Below are 15,881 nucleotides of genomic sequence, written 5' to 3'. Positions count from 1 at the left end.
AAACAGACGAGCGTCTTGCAACTGAATTTATACCTAATAATGGCCTTTTAGAGCGCATTTGTGCAAGTTGCAGTCGTGGCCGAGCGGTTAAGGCGTTAGACTAGAAATCTATTAGGGTCTCCCCGCACAGGTTCGAATCCTGTCGACTGCGTGCATACCTTTTTTGGAAGCCTGTGGGGCTTCGTGCGCATTTCTGCAGAGGAAGCAACTGTAGAATAATTAGTTTCCACGTCTCTTCGCGTAAAATTGAAGCGGGGGCACGTGCCCGACCTCAACGAACCTAAGAAGCAGACGAGCGTCTTGCAACTGAATTTATACCTAATAATGGCCTTTTAGAGCGCCTTTGTGCAAGTTGCAGTCGTGGCCGAGCGGTTAAGGCGATAGACTAGAAATCTATTGTGGTCTCCCCGCACAAGTTCGAATCCTGTCGACTGCGTGCATACTTTTTTGGAAGCCTGTGTGGCTTCGTGCGCATTTCTGCAGAGGAAGCAACTGTAGAATAATTAGTTTCCACGTCTCTTCGCGTAAAATTGAAGCGGGGCCACATGCCCGACCTCAACGAACCTAAGAAACAGACGAGCGTCTTGCAACTGAATTTATACCTAATAATGGCCTTTTAGAGCACCTTGTTGTAAGTTGCAGTCGTGGCCGAGCGGTTAAGGCGATAGACTAGAAATCTATTGGGGTCTCCCCGCACAGGTTCGAATCCTGTCGACTGCGTGCATACCTTTTTTGGAAGCCTGTGTGGCTTCGTGCGCATTCTTGCAGAGGAAGCAACTGTAGAATAATTAGTTTCCACGTCTCTTCGCGCAAAATTGAAGCGGGGGCACATGCCCGACCTCAACGAACCTAAGAAGCAGACGAACGTCTTGCAACTGAATTTATACCTAATAATGGCCTTTTAGAGCGCATTTGTGCAAGTTGCAGTCGTGGCCGAGCGGTTAAGGCGATAGACTAGGAATCTATTGGGGTCTCCCCGCACAAGTTCGAATCCTGTCGACTGCGTGCATACCTTTTTTGGAAGCCTGTGTGGCTTCGTGCGCATTTCTGCAGAGGAAGCAACTGTAGAATAATTAGTTTCCACGTCTTTTCGCGTAAAATTGAAGCGGGGGCACGTGCCCGACCTCAACGAACCTAAGAAACAGACGAGCGTCTTGCAACTGAATTTATACCTAATAATGGCCTTTTAGAGCGCATTTGTGCAAGTTGCAGTCGTGGCCGAGCGGTTAAGGCGATAGACTAGAAATCTATTGGGGTCTCCCCGTCCAGGTTCGAATCCTGTCGACTGCGTGCATACCTTTTTTGCAAGCCTGTGTGGCTTCGTGCGCATTTTTGCAGAGGAAGCAACTGTAGAATAATTAGTTTCCACGTCTCTTCGCGTAAAATTGAAGCGGGGGCACATGCCCGACCTCAACGAACCTAAGAAACAGACGAGCGTCTTGCAACTGAATTTATACCTAATAATGGCCTTTTAGAGCGCATTTGTGCAAGTTGCAGTCGTGGCCGAGCGGTTAAGGCGATAGACTAGAAATCTATTGGGGTCTCCCCGCACAAGTTCGAATCCTGTCGACTGCGTGCATACCTTTTTTGGAAGCCTGTGTGGCTTCGTGCGCATTCTTGCAGAGGAAGCAACTGTAGAATAATTAGTTTCCACGTCTCTTCGCGTAAATTTGAAGCGGGGGCACGTGCCCGACCTCAACGAACCTAAGAAGCAGACGAGCGTCTTGCAACTGAATTTATACCTAATAATGGCCTTTTAGAGCGCCTTTGTGCAAGTTGCAGTCGTGGCCGAGCGGTTAAGGCGATAGACTAGAAATCTATTGGGGTCTCCCCGCACAGGTTCGAATCCTGTCGACTGCGTGCATACCTTTTTTGCAAGCCTGTGTGGCTTCGTGCGCATTCTTGCAGAGGAAGCAACTGTAGAATAATTAGTTTCCACGTCTCTTCGCGTAAATTTGAAGCGGGGGCACGTGCCCGACCTCAACGAACCTAAGAAACAGACGAGCGTCTTGCAACTGAATTTATACCTAATAATGGCCTTTTAGAGCACCTTGTTGTAAGTTGCCGTCGTGGCCGAGCGGTTAAGGCGATAGACTAGAAATCTATTGGGGTCTCCCCGCACAGGTTCGAATCCTGTCGACTGCGTGCATACCTTTTTGGAAGCCTGTGTGGCTTCGTGCGCATTCTTGCAGAGGAAGCAACTATAGAATAATTAGTTTCCACGTCTCTTCGCGTAAAATTGAAGCGGGGGCACATGCCCGACCTCAACGAACCTAAGAAGCAGACGAGCGTCTTGCAACTGAATTTATACCTAATAATGGCCTTTTAGAGCGCCTTTGTGCAAGTTGCAGTCGTGGCCGAGCGGTTAAGGCGATAGACTAGAAATCTATTGGGGTCTCCCCGCCCAGGTTCGAATCCTGTCGACTGCGTGCATACCTTTTTTGCAAGCCTGTGGGGCTTCGTGCGCATTTCTGCAGAGGAAGCAACTGTAGAATAATTAGTTTCCACGTCTCTTCGCGTAAAATTGAAGCGGGGGCACGTGCCCGACCTCAACGAACCTAAGAAACAGACGAGCGTCTTGCAACTGAATTTATACCTAATAATGGCCTTTTAGAGCACCTTGTTGTAAGCTGCAGTCGTGGCCGAGCGGTTAAGGCGATAGACTAGAAATCAATTGGGGTCTCCCCGCACAGGTTCGAATCCTGTCGACTGCGTGCATACCTTTTTTGGAAGCCTGTGTGGCTTCGTGCGCATTCTTGCAGAGGAAGCAACTGTAGAATAATTAGTTTCCACGTCTCTTCGCGTAAAATTGAAGCGGGGGCACATGCCCGACCTCAACGAACCTAAGAAGCAGACGAGCGTCTTGCAACTGAATTTATACCTAATAATGGCCTTTTAGAGCGCCTTCGTGCAAGTTGCAGTCGTGGCCGAGCGGTTAAGGCGATAGACTAGAAATCAATTGGGGTCTCCCCGCACAGGTTCGAATCCTGTCGACTGCGTGCATACCTTTTTTGGAAGCCTGTGTGGCTTCGTGCGCATTCTTGCAGAGGAAGCAACTGTAGAATAATTAGTTTCCACGTCTCTTCGCGTAAAATTGAAGCGGGGGCACGTGCCCGACCTCAACGAACCTAAGAAACAGACGAGCGTCTTGCAACTGAATTTATACCTAATAATGGCCTTTTAGAGCACCTTGTTGTAAGCTGCAGTCGTGGCCGAGCGGTTAAGGCGATAGACTAGAAATCAATTGGGGTCTCCCCGCACAGGTTCGAATCCTGTCGACTGCGTGCATACCTTTTTTGGAAGCCTGTGTGGCTTCGTGCGCATTCTTGCAGAGGAAGCAACTGCAGAATAATTAGTTTCCACGTCTCTTCGCGTAAAATTGAAGCGGGGGCACGTGCCCGACCTCAACGAACCTAAGAAGCAGACGAGCGTCTTGCAACTGAATTTATACCTAATAATGGCCTTTTAGAGCGCCTTTGTGCAAGTTGCAGTCGTGGCCGAGCGGTTAAGGCGATAGACTAGAAATCTATTGGGGTCTCCCCGCACAGGTTCGAATCCTGTCGACTGCGTGCATGCCTTTTTTGGAAGCCTGTGTGGCTTCGTGCGCATTTCTGCAGAGGAAGCAACTGTAGAATAATTAGTTTCCACGTCTCTTCGCGTAAATTTGAAGCGGGGGCACGTGCCCGACCTCAACGAACCTAAGAAGCAGACGAGCGTCTTGCAACTGAATTTATACCTAATAATGGCCTTTTAGAGCGCCTTTGTGCAAGTTGCAGTCGTGGCCGAGCGGTTAAGGCGATAGACTAGAAATCTATTGGGGTCTCCCCGCACAGGTTCGAATCCTGTCGACTGCGTGCATGCCTTTTTTGCAAGCCTGTGTGGCTTCGTGCGCATTCTTGCAGAGGAAGCAACTGTAGAATAATTAGTTTCCACGTCTCTTCGCGTAAAATTGAAGCGGGGGCACGTGCCCGACCTCAACGAACCTAAGAAGCAGACGAGCGTCTTGCAACTGAATTTATACCTAATAATGGCCTTTTAGAGCGCCTTTGTGCAAGTTGCAGTCGTGGCCGAGCGGTTAAGGCGATAGACTAGAAATCTATTGGGGTCTCCCCGCACAGGTTCGAATCCTGTCGACTGCGTGCATACCTTTTTTGCAAGCCTGTGTGGCTTCGTGCGCATTCTTGCAGAGGAAGCAACTGTAGAATAATTAGTTTCCACGTCTCTTCGCGTAAATTTGAAGCGGGGGCACATGCCCGACCTCAACGAACCTAAGAAACAGACGAGCGTCTTGCAACTGAATTTATACCTAATAATGGCCTTTTAGAGCACCTTGTTGTAAGTTGCCGTCGTGGCCGAGCGGTTAAGGCGATAGACTAGAAATCTATTGGGGTCTCCCCGCACAGGTTCGAATCCTGTCGACTGCGTGCATACCTTTTTGGAAGCCTGTGTGGCTTCGTGCGCATTCTTGCAGAGGAAGCAACTGTAGAATAATTAGTTTCCACGTCTCTTCGCGTAAAATTGAAGCGGGGGCACATGCCCGACCTCAACGAACCTAAGAAGCAGACGAGCGTCTTGCAACTGAATTTATACCTAATAATGGCCTTTTAGAGCGCCTTCGTGCAAGTTGCAGTCGTGGCCGAGCGGTTAAGGCGATAGACTAGAAATCTATTGGGGTCTCCCCGCACAGATTCGAATCCTGTCGACTGCGTGCATACCTTTTTTGCAAGCCTGTGTGGCTTCGTGCGCATTTTTGCAGAGGAAGCAACTGTAGAATAATTAGTTTCCACGTCTCTTCGCGTAAAATTGAAGCGGGGGCACATGCCCGACCTCAACGAACCTAAGAAACAGACGAGCGTCTTGCAACTGAATTTATACCTAATAATGGCCTTTTAGAGCGCATTTGTGCAAGTTGCAGTCGTGGCCGAGCGGTTAAGGCGATAGACTAGAAATCTATTGGGGTCTCCCCGCACAAGTTCGAATCCTGTCGACTGCGTGCATACCTTTTTTGGAAGCCTGTGTGGCTTCGTGCGCATTTCTGCAGAGGAAGCAACTGTAGAATAATTAGTTTCCACGTCTCTTCGCGTAAAATTGAAGCGGGGGCACGTGCCCGACCTCAACGAACCTAAGAAGCAGACGAGCGTCTTGCAACTGAATTTATACCTAATAATGGCCTTTTAGAGCGCCTTTGTGCAAGTTGCAGTCGTGGCCGAGCGGTTAAGGCGATAGACTAGAAATCTATTGGGGTCTCCCCGCACAGGTTCGAATCCTGTCGACTGCGTTTATACCTTTTTTGCAAGCCTGTGTGGCTTCGTGCGCATTCGTGCAGAGGAAGCAACTGTAGAATAATTAGTTTCCACGTCTCTTCGCGTAAATTTGAAGCGGGGGCACATGCCCGACCTCAACGAACCTAAGAAACAGACGAGCGTCTTGCAACTGAATTTATACCTAATAATGGCCTTTTAGAGCACCTTGTTGTAAGTTGCCGTCGTGGCCGAGCGGTTAAGGCGATAGACTAGAAATCTATTGGGGTCTCCCCGCACAGGTTCGAATCCTGTCGACTGCGTGCATACCTTTTTTGCAAGCCTGTGTGGCTTCGTGCGCATTTTTGCAGAGGAAGCAACTGTAGAATAATTAGTTTCCACGTCTCTTCGCGTAAAATTGAAGCGGGGGCACATGCCCGACCTCAACGAACCTAAGAAACAGACGAGCGTCTTGCAACTGAATTTATACCTAATAATGGCCTTTTAGAGCGCATTTGTGCAAGTTGCAGTCGTGGCCGAGCGGTTAAGGCGATAGACTAGAAATCTATTGGGGTCTCCCCGCACAAGTTCGAATCCTGTCGACTGCGTGCATACCTTTTTTGGAAGCCTGTGTGGCTTCGTGCGCATTTCTGCAGAGGAAGCAACTGTAGAATAATTAGTTTCCACGTCTCTTCGCGTAAATTTGAAGCGGGGGCACATGCCCGACCTCAACGAACCTAAGAAACAGACGAGCGTCTTGCAACTGAATTTATACCTAATAATGGCCTTTTAGAGCACCTTGTTGTAAGTTGCCGTCGTGGCCGAGCGGTTAAGGCGATAGACTAGAAATCTATTGGGGTCTCCCCGCACAGGTTCGAATCCTGTCGACTGCGTGCATACCTTTTTTGCAAGCCTGTGTGGCTTCGTGCGCATTTTTGCAGAGGAAGCAACTGTAGAATAATTAGTTTCCACGTCTCGTCGCGTAAAATTGAAGCGGGGGCACGTGCCCGACCTCAACGAACCTAAGAAGCAGACGAGCGTCTTGCAACTGAATTTATACCTAATAATGGCCTTTTAGAGCACCTTTGTGCAAGTTGCAGTCGTGGCCGAGCGGTTAAGGCGATAGACTAGAAATCTATTGGGGTCTCCCCGCACAGGTTCGAATCCTGTCGACTGCGTGCATACCTTTTTTGCAAGCCTGTGTGGCTTCGTGCGCATTCTTGCAGAGGAAGCAACTGTAGAATAATTAGTTTCCACGTCTCTTCGCGTAAATTTGAAGCGGGGGCACATGCCCGACCTCAACGAACCTAAGAAACAGACGAGCGTCTTGCAACTGAATTTGTACCTAATAATGGCCTTTTAGAGCACCTTGTTGTAAGTTGCAGTCGTGGCCGAGCGGTTAAGGCGATAGACTAGAAATCTATTGGGGTCTCCCCGCACAGGTTCGAATCCTGTCGACTGCGTGCATACCTTTTTTGCAAGCCTGTGTGGCTTCGTGCGCATTCTTGCAGAGGAAGCAACTGTAGAATAATTAGTTTCCACGTCTCTTCGCGTAAAATTGAAGCGGGGGCACATGCCCGACCTCAACGAACCTAAGAAACAGACGAGCGTCTTGCAACTGAATTTATACCTAATAATGGCCTTTTAGAGCGCATTTGTGCAAGTTGCAGTCGTGGCCGAGCGGTTAAGGCGTTAGACTAGAAATCTATTGGGGTCTCCCCGCACAGGTTCGAATCCTGTCGACTGCGTGCATACCTTTTTTGGAAGCCTGTGGGGCTTCGTGCGCATTCTTGCAGAGGAAGCAACTGTAGAATAATTAGTTTCCACGTCTCTTCGCGTAAAATTGAAGCGGGGGCACTTGCCCGACCTCAACGAACCTAAGAAGCAGACGAGCGTCTTGCAACTGAATTTATACCTAATAATGGCCTTTTAGAGCGCCTTTGCGCAAGTTGCAGTCGTGGCCGAGCGGTTAAGGCGATAGACTAGAAATCTATTGGGGTCTCCCCGCACAGGTTCGAATCCTGTCGAATGCGTGCATACCTTTTTTGCAAGCCTGTGTGGCTTCGTGCGCATTCTTGCAGAGGAAGCAACTGTAGAATAATTAGTTTCCACGTCTCTTCGCGTAAATTTGAAGCGGGGGCACATGCCCGACCTCAACGAACCTAAGAAACAGACGAGCGTCTTGAAACTGAATTTATACCTAATAATGGCCTTTTAGAGCACCTTGTTGTAAGTTGCAGTCGTGGCCGAGCGGTTAAGGCGATAGACTAGAAATCTATTGGGGTCTCCCCGCACAGGTTCGAATCCTGTCGACTGCGTGCATACCTTTTTTGGAAGCCTGTGTGGCTTCGTGCGCATTCTTGCAGAGGAAGCAACTGTAGAATAATTCGTTTCCACGTCTCTTCGCGTAAAATTGAAGCGGGGGCACGTGCCCGACCTCAACGAACCTAAGAAACAGACGAGCGTCTTGCAACTGAATTTATACCTAATAATGGCCTTTTAGAGCGCCTTTGTGCAAGTTGCAGTCGTGGCCGAGCGGTTAAGGCGATAGACTAGAAATCTATTGGGGTCTCCCCGCACAGGTTCGAATCCTGTCGACTGCGTGCATACCTTTTTTGGAAGCCTGTGTGGCTTCGTGCGCATTCTTGCAGAGGAAGCAACTGTAGAATAATTAGTTTCCACGTCTTTTCACGTAAAATTGAAGCGGGGGCACATGCCCGACCTCAACGAACCTAAGAAACAGACGAGCGTCTTGCAACTGAATTTATACCTAATAATGTCTTTTTAGAGCGCCTTTGTGCAAGTTGCAGTCGTGGCCGAGCGGTTAAGGCGATAGACTAGAAATCTATTGGGGTCTCCCCGCACAACTTCGAATCCTGTCGACTGCGTGCATGCTTTTTTGGAACCCTGTGTGGCTTCGTGCGCATTCTTGCAGAGGAAGCAACTGTAGAATAATTAGTTTCCACGTCTCTTCGCGTAAAATTGAAGCGGGGGCACATGCCCGACCTCAACGAACCTAAGAAGCAGACGAGCCTCTTGCAACTGAATTTATACCTAATAATGGCCTTTTAGAGCGCCTTTGTGCAAGTTGCAGTCGTGGCCGAGCGGTTAAGGCGATAGACTAGAAATCTATTGGGGTCTCCCCGCACAGGTTTGAATCCTGTCGACTGCGTGCATACCTTTTTTGCAAGCCTGTGTGGCTTCGTGCGCATTCTTGCAGAGGAAGCAACTGTAGAATAATTAGTTTCCACGTCTCTTCGCGTAAAATTGAAGCGGGGGCACATGCCCGACCTCAACGAACCTAAGAAACAGACGAGCGTCTTGCAACTGAATTTATACCTAATAATGGCCTTTTAGAGCGCATTTGTGCAAGTTGCAGTCGTGGCCGAGCGGTTAAGGCGTTAGACTAGAAATCTATTGGGGTCTCCCCGCACAGGTTCGAATCCTGTCGACTGCGTGCATACCTTTTTTGGAAGCCTGTGGGGCTTCGTGTGCATTTCTGCAGAGGAAGCAACTGTAGAATAATTAGTTTCCACGTCTCTTCGCGTAAAATTGAAGCGGGGGCACGTGCCCGACCTCAACGAACCTAAGAAGCAGACGAGCGTCTTGCAACTGAATTTATACCTAATAATGGCCTTTTAGAGCGCCTTTGTGCAAGTTGCAGTCGTGGCCGAGCGGTTAAGGCGATAGACTAGAAATCTATTGGGGTCTCCCCGCACAAGTTCGAATCCTGTCGACTGCGTGCATACCTTTTTTGGAAGCCTGTGTGGCTTCGTGCGCATTTCTGCAGAGGAAGCAACTGTAGAATAATTCGTTTCCACGTCTCTTCGCGTAAAATTGAAGCGGGGCCACATGCCCGACCTCAACGAACCTAAGAAACAGACGAGCGTCTTGCAACTGAATTTATACCTAATAATGGCCTTTTAGAGCGCCTTTGTGCAAGTTGCAGTCGTGGCCGAGCGGTTAAGGCGATAGACTAGAAATCTATTGGGGTCTCCCCGCACAGGTTCGAATCCTGTCGACTGCGTGCATACCTTTTTTGGAAGCCTGTGTGGCTTCGTGCGCATTCTTGCAGAGGAAGCAACTGTAGAATAATTCGTTTCCACGTCTCTTCGCGTAAAATTGAAGCGGGGGCACGTGCCGGACCTCAACGAACCTAAGAAGCAGACGAGCGTCTTGCAACTGAATTTATACCTAATAATGGCCTTTTAGAGCGCCTTTGTGCAAGTTGCAGTCGTGGCCGAGCGGTTAAGGCGATAGACTAGAAATCTATTGGGGTCTCCCCGCGCAGGTTCGAATCCTGTCGACTGCGTGCATACCTTTTTTGCAAGCCTGTGTGGCTTCGTGCGCATTTTTGCAGAGGAAGCAACTGTAGAATAATTAGTTTCCACGTCTCTTCGCGTAAAATTGAAGCGGGGGCACATGCCCGACCTCAACGAACCTAAGAAACAGACGAGCGTCTTGCAACTGAATTTATACCTAATAATGGCCTTTTAGAGCGCATTTGTGCAAGTTGCAGTCGTGGCCGAGCGGTTAAGGCGATAGACTAGAAATCTATTGGGGTCTCCCCGCACAAGTTCGAATCCTGTCGACTGCGTGCATGCTTTTTTGGAAGCCTGTGTGGCTTCGTGCGCATTTCTGCAGAGGAAGCAACTGTAGAATAATTAGTTTCCACGTCTTTTCACGTAAAATTGAAGCGGGGGCACATGCCCGACCTCAACGAACCTAAGAAACAGACGAGCCTCTTGCAACTGAATTTATACCTAATAATGTCTTTTTAGAGCGCCTTTGTGCAAGTTGCAGTCGTGGCCGAGCGGTTAAGGCGATAGACTAGAAATCTATTGGGGTCTCCCCGCACAACTTCGAATCCTGTCGACTGCGTGCATGCTTTTTTGGAACCCTGTGTGGCTTCGTGCGCATTCTTGCAGAGGAAGCAACTGTAGAATAATTAGTTTCCACGTCTCTTCGCGTAAAATTGAAGCGGGGGCACATGCCCGACCTCAACGAACCTAAGAAGCAGACGAGCGTCTTGCAACTGAATTTATACCTAATAATGGCCTTTTAGAGCGCCTTTGTGCAAGTTGCAGTCGTGGCCGAGCGGTTAAGGCGATAGACTAGAAATCTATTGGGGTCTCCCCGCACAGGTTCGAATCCTGTCGACTGCGTGCATACCTTTTTTGCAAGCCTGTGTGGCTTCGTGCGCATTCTTGCAGAGGAAGCAACTGTAGAATAATTAGTTTCCACGTCTCTTCGCGTAAAATTGAAGCGGGGGCACGTGCCCGACCTCAACGAACCTAAGAAGCAGACGAGCGTCTTGCAACTGAATTTATACCTAATAATGGCCTTTTAGAGCGCCTTTGTGCAAGTTGCAGTCGTGGCCGAGCGGTTAAGGCGATAGACTAGAAATCTATTGGGGTCTCCCCGCACAAGTTCGAATCCTGTCGACTGCGTGCATACCTTTTTTGGAAGCCTGTGTGGCTTCGTGCGCATTTCTGCAGAGGAAGCAACTGTAGAATAATTAGTTTCCACGTCTCTTCGCGTAAAATTGAAGCGGGGCCACATGCCCGACCTCAACGAACCTAAGAAACAGACGAGCGTCTTGCAACTGAATTTATACCTAATAATGGCCTTTTAGAGCACCTTGTTGTAAGTTGCAGTCGTGGCCGAGCGGTTAAGGCGATAGACTAGAAATCTATTGGGGTCTCCCCGCACAGGTTCGAATCCTGTCGACTGCGTGCATACCTTTTTTGGAAGCCTGTGTGGCTTCGTGCGCATTCTTGCAGAGGAAGCAACTGTAGAATAATTAGTTTCCACGTCTCTTCGCGCAAAATTGAAGCGGGGGCACATGCCCGACCTCAACGAACCTAAGAAGCAGACGAGCGTCTTGCAACTGAATTTATACCTAATAATGGCCTTTTAGAGCGCATTTGTGCAAGTTGCAGTCGTGGCCGAGCGGTTAAGGCGATAGACTAGAAATCTATTGGGGTCTCCCCGCACAAGTTCGAATCCTGTCGACTGCGTGCATGCTTTTTTGGAAGCCTGTGTGGCTTCGTGCGCATTTCTGCAGAGGAAGCAACTGTAGAATAATTAGTTTCCACGTCTTTTCACGTAAAATTGAAGCGGGGGCACATGCCCGACCTCAACGAACCTAAGAAACAGACGAGCCTCTTGCAACTGAATTTATACCTAATAATGTCTTTTTAGAGCGCCTTTGTGCAAGTTGCAGTCGTGGCCGAGCGGTTAAGGCGATAGACTAGAAATCTATTGGGGTCTCCCCGCACAACTTCGAATCCTGTCGACTGCGTGCATGCTTTTTTGGAACCCTGTGTGGCTTCGTGCGCATTCTTGCAGAGGAAGCAACTGTAGAATAATTAGTTTCCACGTCTCTTCGCGTAAAATTGAAGCGGGGGCACATGCCCGACCTCAACGAACCTAAGAAGCAGACGAGCGTCTTGCAACTGAATTTATACCTAATAATGGCCTTTTAGAGCGCCTTTGTGCAAGTTGCAGTCGTGGCCGAGCGGTTAAGGCGATAGACTAGAAATCTATTGGGGTCTCCCCGCACAGGTTCGAATCCTGTCGACTGCGTGCATACCTTTTTTGCAAGCCTGTGTGGCTTCGTGCGCATTCTTGCAGAGGAAGCAACTGTAGAATAATTAGTTTCCACGTCTCTTCGCGTAAAATTGAAGCGGGGGCACGTGCCCGACCTCAACGAACCTAAGAAGCAGACGAGCGTCTTGCAACTGAATTTATACCTAATAATGGCCTTTTAGAGCGCCTTTGTGCAAGTTGCAGTCGTGGCCGAGCGGTTAAGGCGATAGACTAGAAATCTATTGGGGTCTCCCCGCACAAGTTCGAATCCTGTCGACTGCGTGCATACCTTTTTTGGAAGCCTGTGTGGCTTCGTGCGCATTTCTGCAGAGGAAGCAACTGTAGAATAATTAGTTTCCACGTCTCTTCGCGTAAAATTGAAGCGGGGCCACATGCCCGACCTCAACGAACCTAAGAAACAGACGAGCGTCTTGCAACTGAATTTATACCTAATAATGGCCTTTTAGAGCACCTTGTTGTAAGTTGCAGTCGTGGCCGAGCGGTTAAGGCGATAGACTAGAAATCTATTGGGGTCTCCCCGCACAGGTTCGAATCCTGTCGACTGCGTGCATACCTTTTTTGGAAGCCTGTGTGGCTTCGTGCGCATTCTTGCAGAGGAAGCAACTGTAGAATAATTAGTTTCCACGTCTCTTCGCGCAAAATTGAAGCGGGGGCACATGCCCGACCTCAACGAACCTAAGAAGCAGACGAGCGTCTTGCAACTGAATTTATACCTAATAATGGCCTTTTAGAGCGCATTTGTGCAAGTTGCAGTCGTGGCCGAGCGGTTAAGGCGATAGACTAGGAATCTATTGGGGTCTCCCCGCACAAGTTCGAATCCTGTCGACTGCGTGCATACCTTTTTTGGAAGCCTGTGTGGCTTCGTGCGCATTTCTGCAGAGGAAGCAACTGTAGAATAATTAGTTTCCACGTCTTTTCGCGTAAAATTGAAGCGGGGGCACGTGCCCGACCTCAACGAACCTAAGAAACAGACGAGCGTCTTGCAACTGAATTTATACCTAATAATGGCCTTTTAGAGCGCATTTGTGCAAGTTGCAGTCGTGGCCGAGCGGTTAAGGCGATAGACTAGAAATCTATTGGGGTCTCCCCGCCCAGGTTCGAATCCTGTCGACTGCGTGCATACCTTTTTTGCAAGCCTGTGTGGCTTCGTGCGCATTTTTGCAGAGGAAGCAACTGTAGAATAATTAGTTTCCACGTCTCTTCGCGTAAAATTGAAGCGGGGGCACATGCCCGACCTCAACGAACCTAAGAAACAGACGAGCGTCTTGCAACTGAATTTATACCTAATAATGGCCTTTTAGAGCGCATTTGTGCAAGTTGCAGTCGTGGCCGAGCGGTTAAGGCGATAGACTAGAAATCTACTGGGGTCTCCCCGCACAAGTTCGAATCCTGTCGACTGCGTGCATACCTTTTTTGGAAGCCTGTGTGGCTTCGTGCGCATTCTTGCAGAGGAAGCAACTGTAGAATAATTAGTTTCCACGTCTCTTCGCGTAAATTTGAAGCGGGGGCACGTGCCCGACCTCAACGAACCTAAGAAGCAGACGAGCGTCTTGCAACTGAATTTATACCTAATAATGGCCTTTTAGAGCGCCTTTGTGCAAGTTGCAGTCGTGGCCGAGCGGTTAAGGCGATAGACTAGAAATCTATTGGGGTCTCCCCGCACAGGTTCGAATCCTGTCGACTGCGTGCATACCTTTTTTGCAAGCCTGTGTGGCTTCGTGCGCATTTTTGCAGAGGAAGCAACTGTAGAATAATTAGTTTCCACGTCTCTTCGCGTAAATTTGAAGCGGGGGCACGTGCCCGACCTCAACGAACCTAAGAAACAGACGAGCGTCTTGCAACTGAATTTATACCTAATAATGGCCTTTTAGAGCACCTTGTTGTAAGTTGCCGTCGTGGCCGAGCGGTTAAGGCGATAGACTAGAAATCTATTGGGGTCTCCCCGCACAGGTTCGAATCCTGTCGACTGCGTGCATACCTTTTTGGAAGCCTGTGTGGCTTCGTGCGCATTCTTGCAGAAGAAGCAACTGTAGAATAATTAGTTTCCACGTCTCTTCGCGTAAAATTGAAGCGGGGGCACATGCCCGACCTCAACGAACCTAAGAAGCAGACGAGCGTCTTGCAACTGAATTTATACCTAATAATGGCCTTTTAGAGCACCTTGTTGTAAGTTGCAGTCGTGGCCGAGCGGTTAAGGCGATAGACTAGAAATCTATTGGGGTCTCCCCGCACAGGTTCGAATCCTGTCGACTGCGTGCATACCTTTTTTGGAAGCCTGTGTGGCTTCGTGCGCATTCTTGCAGAAGAAGCAACTGTAGAATAATTAGTTTCCACGTCTCTTCGCGTAAATTTGAAGCGGGGGCACATGCCCGACCACAACGAACCTAAGAAGCAGACGAGCGTCTTGCAACTGAATTTATACCTAATAATGGCCTTTTAGAGCGCCTTTGTGCAAATTGCAGTCGTGGCCGAGCGGTTAAGGCGATAGACTAGAAATCTATTGGGGTCTCCCCGCACAGGTTCGAATCCTGTCGACTGCGTGCATACCTTTTTTGCAAGCCTGTGTGGCTTCGTGCGCATTTTTGCAGAGGAAGCAACTGTAGAATAATTAGTTTCCACGTCTCTTCGCGTAAATTTGAAGCGGGGGCACATGCCCGACCTCAACGAACCTAAGAAACAGACGAGCGTCTTGCAACTGAATTTATACCTAATAATGGCCTTTTAGAGCACCTTGATGTAAGTTGCACTCGTGGCCGAGCGGTTAAGGCGATAGACTAGAAATCTATTGGGGTCTCCCCGCACAGGTTCGAATCCTGTCGACTGTGTGCATACATTTTTTGGAAGCCTGTGTGGCTTCGTGCGCATTCTTGCAGAGGAAGCAACTGTAGAATAATTAGTTTCCACGTCTCTTCGCGTAAAATTGAAGCGGGGGCACATGCCCGACCTCAACGAACCTAAGAAACAGACGAGCGTCGTGCAACTGAATTTATACCTAATAATGGCCTTTTAGAGCACCTTGTTGTAAGTTGCAGTCGTGGCCGAGCGGTTAAGGCGATAGACTAGAAATCTATTGGGGTCTCCCCGCACAAGTTCGAATCCTGTCGACTGCGTGCATGCTTTTTTGGAAGCCTGTGTGGCTTCGTGCGCATTTCTGCAGAGGAAGCAACTGTAGAATAATTAGTTTCCACGTCTTTTCGCGTAAAATTGAAGCGGGGGCACATGCCCGACCTCAACGAACCTAAGAAACAGACGAGCGTCTTGCAACTGAATTTATACCTAATAATGTCTTTTTAGAGCGCCTTTGTGCAAGTTGCAGTCGTGGCCGAGCGGTTAAGGCGATAGACTAGAAATCTATTGGGGTCTCCCCGCACAAGTTCGAATCCTGTCGACTGCGTGCATGCTTTTTTGGAAGCCTGTGTGGCTTCGTGCGCATTTCTGCAGAGGAAGCAACTGTAGAATAATTAGTTTCCACGTCTCTTCGCGTAAAATTGAAGCGGGGGCACATGCCCGACCTCAACGAACCTAAGAAACAGACGAGCGTCTTGCAACTGAATTTATACCTAATAATGGCCTTTTAGAGCGCATTTGTGCAAGTTGCAGTCGTGGCCGAGCGGTTAAGGCGATAGACTAGAAATCTATTGGGGTCTCCCCGCACAAGTTCGAATCCTGTCGACTGCATGCATGCTTTTTTGGAAGCCTGTGTGGCTTCGTGCGCATTTCTGCAGAGGAAGCAGCTGTAGAATAATTAGTTTCCACGTCTTTTCGCGTAAAATTGAAGCGGGGGCACATGCCCGACCTCAACGAACCTAAGAAACAGACGAGCGTCTTGCAACTGAATTTATACCTAATAATGGCCTTTTAGAGCGCATTTGTGCAAGTTGCAGTCGTGGCCGAGCGGTTAAGGCGATAGACTAGAAATCTATTGGGGTCTCCCCGCACAAGTTCGAATCCTGTCGACTGCGTGCATACCTTTTTTGCGAGCCTGTGTGGCTTCGTGCGCATTCTTGCAGAGGAAGCAACTGTAGAATA

General features: G+C 49.0%; 32 non-coding genes across 32 annotated transcripts; all 32 read left to right on the top strand.

Annotated features, from left to right (window-relative positions):
* Nucleotides 1-638: 638 nt before the first annotated feature.
* Nucleotides 639-720, top strand: TRNAS-AGA (transfer RNA serine (anticodon AGA)). Its single transcript has one exon. It is a non-coding gene; the product is annotated as a tRNA-Ser (tRNA).
* Nucleotides 721-923: 203 nt separating this feature from the next.
* TRNAP-AGG (transfer RNA proline (anticodon AGG)) lies at nucleotides 924-1,005 on the top strand. The gene has a single exon. It is a non-coding gene; the product is annotated as a tRNA-Pro (tRNA).
* A 773-nt stretch (nucleotides 1,006-1,778) lies between these two features.
* On the top strand, nucleotides 1,779-1,860 carry TRNAS-AGA (transfer RNA serine (anticodon AGA)). Its single transcript has one exon. It is a non-coding gene; the product is annotated as a tRNA-Ser (tRNA).
* A 203-nt stretch (nucleotides 1,861-2,063) lies between these two features.
* On the top strand, nucleotides 2,064-2,145 carry TRNAS-AGA (transfer RNA serine (anticodon AGA)). Its single transcript has one exon. It is a non-coding gene; the product is annotated as a tRNA-Ser (tRNA).
* Nucleotides 2,146-2,347: 202 nt separating this feature from the next.
* On the top strand, nucleotides 2,348-2,429 carry TRNAS-AGA (transfer RNA serine (anticodon AGA)). The gene has a single exon. It is a non-coding gene; the product is annotated as a tRNA-Ser (tRNA).
* Nucleotides 2,430-3,487: 1,058 nt separating this feature from the next.
* TRNAS-AGA (transfer RNA serine (anticodon AGA)) lies at nucleotides 3,488-3,569 on the top strand. The gene has a single exon. It is a non-coding gene; the product is annotated as a tRNA-Ser (tRNA).
* Nucleotides 3,570-3,772: 203 nt separating this feature from the next.
* On the top strand, nucleotides 3,773-3,854 carry TRNAS-AGA (transfer RNA serine (anticodon AGA)). The gene has a single exon. It is a non-coding gene; the product is annotated as a tRNA-Ser (tRNA).
* A 203-nt stretch (nucleotides 3,855-4,057) lies between these two features.
* Nucleotides 4,058-4,139, top strand: TRNAS-AGA (transfer RNA serine (anticodon AGA)). Its single transcript has one exon. It is a non-coding gene; the product is annotated as a tRNA-Ser (tRNA).
* A 203-nt stretch (nucleotides 4,140-4,342) lies between these two features.
* Nucleotides 4,343-4,424, top strand: TRNAS-AGA (transfer RNA serine (anticodon AGA)). The gene has a single exon. It is a non-coding gene; the product is annotated as a tRNA-Ser (tRNA).
* Nucleotides 4,425-5,196: 772 nt separating this feature from the next.
* On the top strand, nucleotides 5,197-5,278 carry TRNAS-AGA (transfer RNA serine (anticodon AGA)). Its single transcript has one exon. It is a non-coding gene; the product is annotated as a tRNA-Ser (tRNA).
* Nucleotides 5,279-5,481: 203 nt separating this feature from the next.
* Nucleotides 5,482-5,563, top strand: TRNAS-AGA (transfer RNA serine (anticodon AGA)). Its single transcript has one exon. It is a non-coding gene; the product is annotated as a tRNA-Ser (tRNA).
* Nucleotides 5,564-6,051: 488 nt separating this feature from the next.
* Nucleotides 6,052-6,133, top strand: TRNAS-AGA (transfer RNA serine (anticodon AGA)). The gene has a single exon. It is a non-coding gene; the product is annotated as a tRNA-Ser (tRNA).
* Nucleotides 6,134-6,336: 203 nt separating this feature from the next.
* Nucleotides 6,337-6,418, top strand: TRNAS-AGA (transfer RNA serine (anticodon AGA)). Its single transcript has one exon. It is a non-coding gene; the product is annotated as a tRNA-Ser (tRNA).
* Nucleotides 6,419-6,621: 203 nt separating this feature from the next.
* Nucleotides 6,622-6,703, top strand: TRNAS-AGA (transfer RNA serine (anticodon AGA)). The gene has a single exon. It is a non-coding gene; the product is annotated as a tRNA-Ser (tRNA).
* A 203-nt stretch (nucleotides 6,704-6,906) lies between these two features.
* TRNAS-AGA (transfer RNA serine (anticodon AGA)) lies at nucleotides 6,907-6,988 on the top strand. Its single transcript has one exon. It is a non-coding gene; the product is annotated as a tRNA-Ser (tRNA).
* Nucleotides 6,989-7,476: 488 nt separating this feature from the next.
* On the top strand, nucleotides 7,477-7,558 carry TRNAS-AGA (transfer RNA serine (anticodon AGA)). The gene has a single exon. It is a non-coding gene; the product is annotated as a tRNA-Ser (tRNA).
* Nucleotides 7,559-7,761: 203 nt separating this feature from the next.
* TRNAS-AGA (transfer RNA serine (anticodon AGA)) lies at nucleotides 7,762-7,843 on the top strand. Its single transcript has one exon. It is a non-coding gene; the product is annotated as a tRNA-Ser (tRNA).
* A 487-nt stretch (nucleotides 7,844-8,330) lies between these two features.
* TRNAS-AGA (transfer RNA serine (anticodon AGA)) lies at nucleotides 8,331-8,412 on the top strand. Its single transcript has one exon. It is a non-coding gene; the product is annotated as a tRNA-Ser (tRNA).
* A 203-nt stretch (nucleotides 8,413-8,615) lies between these two features.
* TRNAS-AGA (transfer RNA serine (anticodon AGA)) lies at nucleotides 8,616-8,697 on the top strand. The gene has a single exon. It is a non-coding gene; the product is annotated as a tRNA-Ser (tRNA).
* A 488-nt stretch (nucleotides 8,698-9,185) lies between these two features.
* On the top strand, nucleotides 9,186-9,267 carry TRNAS-AGA (transfer RNA serine (anticodon AGA)). The gene has a single exon. It is a non-coding gene; the product is annotated as a tRNA-Ser (tRNA).
* A 203-nt stretch (nucleotides 9,268-9,470) lies between these two features.
* Nucleotides 9,471-9,552, top strand: TRNAS-AGA (transfer RNA serine (anticodon AGA)). The gene has a single exon. It is a non-coding gene; the product is annotated as a tRNA-Ser (tRNA).
* Nucleotides 9,553-10,323: 771 nt separating this feature from the next.
* TRNAS-AGA (transfer RNA serine (anticodon AGA)) lies at nucleotides 10,324-10,405 on the top strand. Its single transcript has one exon. It is a non-coding gene; the product is annotated as a tRNA-Ser (tRNA).
* A 488-nt stretch (nucleotides 10,406-10,893) lies between these two features.
* Nucleotides 10,894-10,975, top strand: TRNAS-AGA (transfer RNA serine (anticodon AGA)). Its single transcript has one exon. It is a non-coding gene; the product is annotated as a tRNA-Ser (tRNA).
* A 771-nt stretch (nucleotides 10,976-11,746) lies between these two features.
* Nucleotides 11,747-11,828, top strand: TRNAS-AGA (transfer RNA serine (anticodon AGA)). The gene has a single exon. It is a non-coding gene; the product is annotated as a tRNA-Ser (tRNA).
* Nucleotides 11,829-12,316: 488 nt separating this feature from the next.
* TRNAS-AGA (transfer RNA serine (anticodon AGA)) lies at nucleotides 12,317-12,398 on the top strand. Its single transcript has one exon. It is a non-coding gene; the product is annotated as a tRNA-Ser (tRNA).
* Nucleotides 12,399-12,601: 203 nt separating this feature from the next.
* TRNAP-AGG (transfer RNA proline (anticodon AGG)) lies at nucleotides 12,602-12,683 on the top strand. The gene has a single exon. It is a non-coding gene; the product is annotated as a tRNA-Pro (tRNA).
* Nucleotides 12,684-12,886: 203 nt separating this feature from the next.
* Nucleotides 12,887-12,968, top strand: TRNAS-AGA (transfer RNA serine (anticodon AGA)). Its single transcript has one exon. It is a non-coding gene; the product is annotated as a tRNA-Ser (tRNA).
* Nucleotides 12,969-13,456: 488 nt separating this feature from the next.
* TRNAS-AGA (transfer RNA serine (anticodon AGA)) lies at nucleotides 13,457-13,538 on the top strand. Its single transcript has one exon. It is a non-coding gene; the product is annotated as a tRNA-Ser (tRNA).
* Nucleotides 13,539-13,741: 203 nt separating this feature from the next.
* TRNAS-AGA (transfer RNA serine (anticodon AGA)) lies at nucleotides 13,742-13,823 on the top strand. Its single transcript has one exon. It is a non-coding gene; the product is annotated as a tRNA-Ser (tRNA).
* Nucleotides 13,824-14,025: 202 nt separating this feature from the next.
* TRNAS-AGA (transfer RNA serine (anticodon AGA)) lies at nucleotides 14,026-14,107 on the top strand. The gene has a single exon. It is a non-coding gene; the product is annotated as a tRNA-Ser (tRNA).
* A 203-nt stretch (nucleotides 14,108-14,310) lies between these two features.
* TRNAS-AGA (transfer RNA serine (anticodon AGA)) lies at nucleotides 14,311-14,392 on the top strand. Its single transcript has one exon. It is a non-coding gene; the product is annotated as a tRNA-Ser (tRNA).
* A 1,056-nt stretch (nucleotides 14,393-15,448) lies between these two features.
* Nucleotides 15,449-15,530, top strand: TRNAS-AGA (transfer RNA serine (anticodon AGA)). The gene has a single exon. It is a non-coding gene; the product is annotated as a tRNA-Ser (tRNA).
* Nucleotides 15,531-15,881: the final 351 nt, after the last annotated feature.

This window comes from Dermacentor variabilis, chromosome 1, assembly GCF_050947875.1.
Source record: "Dermacentor variabilis isolate Ectoservices chromosome 1, ASM5094787v1, whole genome shotgun sequence".
Classification (NCBI taxonomy): domain Eukaryota; kingdom Metazoa; phylum Arthropoda; class Arachnida; order Ixodida; family Ixodidae; genus Dermacentor; species Dermacentor variabilis.
The sequence above is the reverse complement of the archived record's forward strand: the minus strand, read 5'-3'. Positions and strand labels throughout refer to the sequence as shown.